Below are 6,132 nucleotides of genomic sequence, written 5' to 3'. Positions count from 1 at the left end.
TTATAATTGTTTCCTTGAGGTCATGACATCAGCTAGAAGCACCTTAAAATTGAGATTTTCTGTACACAACGCCTATTGTAATAAAACCTTCATTCTTTGTGTTTTTATGATGTCACGGGCTTTAGAAATTAATTTTGAGCATTCCACAGCAATCATCACTTTCAAACTCTGTAATATATACCTGCATGTTACATTAACATAAAATTCTCTACATAGGCATTTTGTCACTTATCAACTCTTAGCATCAAATAATAGAAGACAAAAAATACACAGGACAAATAACCATGGAACTTTTGAATATTCCTTTTTCCAAGTTGTTAGCAGGTAGTGTTTTTTGTGTTTTTTTTAAAGATCAAGTGATGAAAAATCAGAAATTTTACATCGAAATTTAAATTTCAACTTGCTAGTTTCTTATCTTCTGGTATCACCATATCCTGGTGCTGTTCTTGTTTTTGAATGTGAGCTTGAACATGCCGAGTAACTGTTTGAGCCTCTGGGAAGTGGTGTGGAAGCATTCCATGTACAGGACTAGAGTGGAAGGTAAGATATGTAGAACCACAATTCTGAAAAGGGTGTTGCTGCTCTATTGCTGCCAAATATCCTAATATTCCTCTGGTTCCAATCCATTCCAGAACTCTGGCCCCAAATTTCCATATTCTTGTTGTTCTACAAAAGTGCTGTACCATGACCAGTATTCTGCCATCCTGTGAACTCAGGCTTAAAGACTGGTATAGGGGTCCCGGTGAATTGCTAAATCTTCTGATAACATGGGAACATGGAGGACACTCAGAACATGGGGGAGAAGAATTTTGACCATCGCTAAGGAATAGCTTGTAAATTCCAAAGGCAACAGTAGGTAGTACCATGATGGTAATTAAAACACAGGGATCTGGGGAGTTCGATGTATTACAATAATCAGAGAAATATTTAAGGCTGTGTTTTTTTCCCCATACTTTCTCAATTTATTCAGGCCAAGTTCCATGTAATCTGAACTATACTCCAGGCCACAGGACCTTTTGAGTGTACACTAGTCTTCAAAGGATTCACGGCCTTCACAGCTCACCAAAATTTTTTTTCCAAATTTGTATGTAATATTTAAACTATTCATCATAACCATATAACCATCCCAGTCTTTGCTCTGACACTATATGACTTTTGGGATATAAGAGTCACATCCAGCTGTGCATCCAGCTGTGCCTCCAACACATTTCAGCCTATCAGATCCAGACTATGGGAGATAGTGTATCTGTCCTGGTAGAGAACAAGAGTTTGTACATTCCACAGCAATATTCTTTAAGAGTTGTTTCATCCCAGAGCATGATTCAAGATCAGCAGAAGGAAAAGGAGGCTGAGGAGAGGGCAGAGTCTGTTTGTCCAGGGCCATGGTGCTTTGTGGAGATGGCTTGTGGCTGCCACCTGCTTGTGGGCCTGAACCTTGGCTATGAAGGGTCATGTGCTGCTGTGCAGTGAGGCTGACAGTTCAGGCAGTGGCAAATGGAAGGTCTACCAGCTTTTTTTTCACTGATAAGATCTCAGAATGCTGCCAGCTTGATAGCATATTGGCAGAGTTTTCTCTGGAGTGTCCAACTTGGTCAAGAGAAAATATCTCACATATAGAAAGTAGGACTACCCAGTTCTTTGTTTTGGATGATTGCCCTGTGCATCATAGAATGTTTAGCAGCACCCCTGTTCTCTACCCACTATCACCCTGTTGTGATTACTTGTCACCCCCAGTCGTGACAACCAAAAAATGTCTTCGGACAGTGCCAAATGACCTGGGGGTGGGGCGGGCAAAATTGGCCTCAGTTGAGAACTGTTGGCATATCATGAAGCCCACAGTCAAAAAAGCCCCATCCATGAGCACAGAGCTTCCAATCTGCTTCGTAGAATCTCTCTTTTAAATATAAGCAGACAGACAAGGCTTGCTGGTCATTTAAGGAAAGGCACAGACCAAAACAATTGGAGAGGAAAAAGGCAACTTGGAGGAAACAGATTATGAGGATATTGAAAACTTCAAAATAAAGATGTAGCATCTACAAAGCAAGAATTCTTTTTTTTTTTAAGATTTACTTTTATTTCTCTTTCCTTCCCCCTCCCCCCATTATCTGCTCTCTTTGTCCATTCACCATGTGTTCTTCTGTCTGCTTGCATTCTTGTTAGGTGGCACCGGGAAACTGTCTCTTTTTGTTGCGTCATCTTGCTGCATCAGCTTTCCATGTGTGTGGCACCACTCCTGGGTGGGCTGCACTTTTTTCATGCAGGGCAGCACTCCTTGTGGGGTGCACTCCTTGCGCATGGGGCGCCCCTACACAGGGGGCACACCTTCATGGCATGGCACTCCTTGTGTGCAGCAGCACTGCACGCAGGCCATCACACCACATAGGCCAGGAATCCCTGGGTTTCGAACCCTGGACTCTCCATATGGTAGGTGGAACTCTTGAAATTAAAAATATGACAGCAGAAATGAAAACTCAATAGAAGCATTATAGGACAAAGGTAATGATGTCTCCAGAAATTAGAATAAAAAGACAAAGAGATGGAAGAATAGTATAGAATATAAAAGATGAGAAAATGAGAGTTAAAGTCCAGGAGGACTATATTAGGGAACAGCCTTACATTGCTATCATGAAGAGAGACTCTGAAATATATTGACTTAAATAGCACAGAGGTTTATTTCTCTATGGCCTAGAGTAGGTAGATAGCTCTGGTCTGCCCAGCTCAACAAGTGGCATCTATCTCTGTACCTAGGGCTGCTGTTGCAGTGATTAACATTTCCTAACTTACAAGAGGGGGGTCAAAAAAATTTACAACTTAAAGATGAGACCCATAAGTACATGCACCACTCCTGTGCATTTTCATAGGCCTGAACTTGGTCACTTGGCCAGACCTGGCTGCAAGGGAGGCTGGAAAATGGACTCTTGCCTTTAGGGTTGTATGTTAAGCTAAAACTTAAGAGTTCTATTATTAAAAGGAAGGAGAGAATGGATATTGGCAGAAACTGAGCAGTCTCTACCATAAGGTCTAACATCCAAATAAAAGGAAATCCAAAAAGAGAGAATCAGAGAAAATGGTGAAGAGAATATCACCAAGGAGATATGTATTTGAATGACTAGGTTTTACTGTGATAATAAAAAATCCCTAAATCTTAGTGGCTTATACAAAAGCTTATTTTTTGCTCAGGTTGCATGTCCGTCACAAATCATCTGGGGTTTCTGTTCCATGCTTCTTCCCTCAGGCTGATGTAGGCTTTCCTCACCTACCTACCCATATAGAATGCTATTAATCATTGTGACAGGGGGAAGGGGAAAACCTGGTGTATCCTTCATTGGTTTCCAGTTCCAGCTGTCATTTTTGCTCACATTTCATTGGCCAAATTAAGTCACATGACTAACCTAACTGCAAGGGCACAAAAAAGAGCAATCATAACATGTGTATGGAAGAAGAAAAACTGGGGAAACGGACTTTGGCCCAGTGGTTAGGGCGTCCGTCTACCACATGGGAGGTCCGCGGTTCAAATCCTGGGCCTCCTTGACCCGTGTGGAGCTGGCCCATGCGCAGTGCTGATGCGCGCAAGGAGTGCCCTGCCACACAGGGGTGTCCCCCGCGTAGGGGAGCCCCATGCGCAAGGAGTGCACCTGTAAGGAGAGCTGCCCAGCACGAAAGAAAGTGCAGCCTGCCGAGGAATGGCGCCGCCCACACTTCCCGTGCCGCTGACGACAACAGAAGCGGACAAAGAAACAAGACGCAGCAAAAAGACACAGAAAACAGACAACTGGGGGAGGGGAGGGGAATTAAATAAATAAAAATAAATCTTTAAAAAAAGAAGAAAAACTGGACACATATAGTGAGGCATTGATGATTACCACAGCACACCCAAATATTTGGTTCAGTCTCTTTGGAGGCAAAACACACTCATTTCTTTCTCCATGGGAGATAATCCAAAAGTCCCATCCTGTTATAGTTCAAAGATCAAATCTAGCATCTTTGGGTGATGTGTAGTAGAATACACAACAGGTTTAACGGTGGCCTTCCCTGATTCAGATACCTGTGAACTGAGGAGCTAAGTTCTCTCTCTCACATTACAATTTATGAGGGTAGACAAGGAACAGGATAACCTCAGAAATGGGAAGACTGGGGACACAGCAGACACTGGTCCATTGCAAAATGCAGCAGAATGGTGGCTTCCAAGCTTCCCACTTTCTCCCTCCCCTGCCATAGTGGAATGCTTCAAAAATACTGTATAAATTTCCAATGTATAAAGTGGATCAGAGTGAACTTCTCTGCTTGGGGGTTGGAGTGCTGCCTGATCTCTTACGCTCAGTGCAAGGCTGTTCCTGAGGAAACTCCATGGAATCTTCAGAAGACCGTGAAGCATAGCAGAAGTGAGATCATCAAAAGACAGACAGGTTTTGTAAGGGAGAGAAGGTAAAGGGACTGTTAAAAGGAAAAGAGGGATTACAGATGACAGGTCATGAGTTTTAAAGGGCCTAGTGGAACAGTTTGAGAAGGTGGGAAGATAAGATGTAAAAGGTAGTGTGGAGCTCCGTCCCTTCATCATAGCGGCCTAGGCAATGCCACAACCACATTAAACCCAACCATTATGCTTCTCTATGCTTCCACCTGAAGGATCGAACATTGCTGAAGAAAACACATAATTGGGCTGACAGGCCGGATGTCAAAATCATGTCAGGCACTCAGTATTGTCTGGCAATTTTTACACTTACCTAATATGTTCTATTGTTCACTATCCTAAGAGATTATTTCACATCTTCTTTTCAAGCCTCAAACTCTCACACCTTGCCATCTCTAAATGAAATCATCCTTTCAATTAATATTGAGTATCTATTATGTGCCTGTAACACTGGGGATAGAGCACTGGACAAAACAGTTTTTGCTCTCATTGAGCTTAAATTCCAGTGGGAGGAAATAGAAAATAAGTAAATATATAGCATTTTGTATAGTGTTAAATGCTATGGAGAAAAATAAAGGAGATTAGGGGAAAGGACATGCTGGTTGGAGGGACAGATCATATAGACCCTTCTAGGTCAAAGTAATAGTAATGTCTTTGAGATGTGCAGCCATTGCGAGGCCAGACTGTAAGAATGACCTGATCTGACTTAGGTTTTAAAAGGACCACTTTGGCTGTGTGGAGAGACTAGACTATAGGAGTTCCCTAATGCTTACAGGATAAAATGAAATTTTTAGCACAGAGAACTAGTTGAGTGGATGTGGGTTAGCACTGTCTCCATAATCTCCATGAGCAACTCCAGATAACATAAGCTCTAACAAAACTAGTGAGCTTGCCATGAAAATGAAGCTTTAAGATAAATTTCCTACTCTTTCCTTCTATTTCGATTGCTATGACTCATTCCTACACAGACTCTCTGAAGCTGCATTGGGTGAACTCCTAGTTATTCTTTTAGACTCCATCCAAAAGTTACCTCCTCTTTGAAGAGGTTTCTGACTCTTTTCCAACTCCCAAGGCAGAGTAAGTAGCTCCTACTTTGTTTCCAAAACACCTCTGCATTATCTCCTTTAATATTTATTGAATTTTATTGTACACATTTGTTTTTATGTCTTCTTCTTTGAGAGCACAACAGTGTTTTAATCACCTTTGTTTACTCTAGTGCCTACCACAATGAATTAATGCTTTGTTTTTTGTCCTGTTGCTTGTTTGTCTGTTTCTAAGTTATATGAGTGAAAAGCAAATTTAATGCTGCCAAACTTAGAGAGGAATTTTATTTGGGTTTAAATCTGTGGTTCTTAACCTTCTTTGGATCATGGACCCCTGTGAAAAGGTGATGGAAGGTTTGACTTTCTTCTCAGAAAAATATACATACCTATAAAATTCTGTGAGCAAGTTTTGGGGATAAACAAATGTCCTGGGCCCACTGATGTCAACCGACAAGTTAAGAACATTATCTTTTTATTTTTATTGAATTTTAAAATAAGAAGTTGTGGCAGTTTGAGATTTATGAACCCCCAAAAAGATAAGGATTATGTTTGTAAACTGGTCTGTTCCTCTGGTGTGATGCCTTTTGATTATATTAGATTCAGCTGAGATGTCTTTGATTAAATTATGTTATGATTAGGGCTTTGATTAGACCATGTCAGTAGAGTGCAAATCATATT

The 6,132-nt window shown here is 41.3% G+C and overlaps 1 pseudogene; it reads right to left on the bottom strand.

The window, feature by feature from the left end:
• Positions 1–411: 411 nt before the first annotated feature.
• Positions 412–5,527, bottom strand: LOC111766546 (store-operated calcium entry-associated regulatory factor pseudogene; annotated as a pseudogene).
• Positions 5,528–6,132: the final 605 nt, after the last annotated feature.

Source organism: Dasypus novemcinctus, chromosome 11, assembly GCF_030445035.2.
Source record: "Dasypus novemcinctus isolate mDasNov1 chromosome 11, mDasNov1.1.hap2, whole genome shotgun sequence".
Lineage (NCBI taxonomy): Eukaryota > Metazoa > Chordata > Mammalia > Cingulata > Dasypodidae > Dasypus > Dasypus novemcinctus.
The sequence above is the reverse complement of the archived record's forward strand: the minus strand, read 5'-3'. Positions and strand labels throughout refer to the sequence as shown.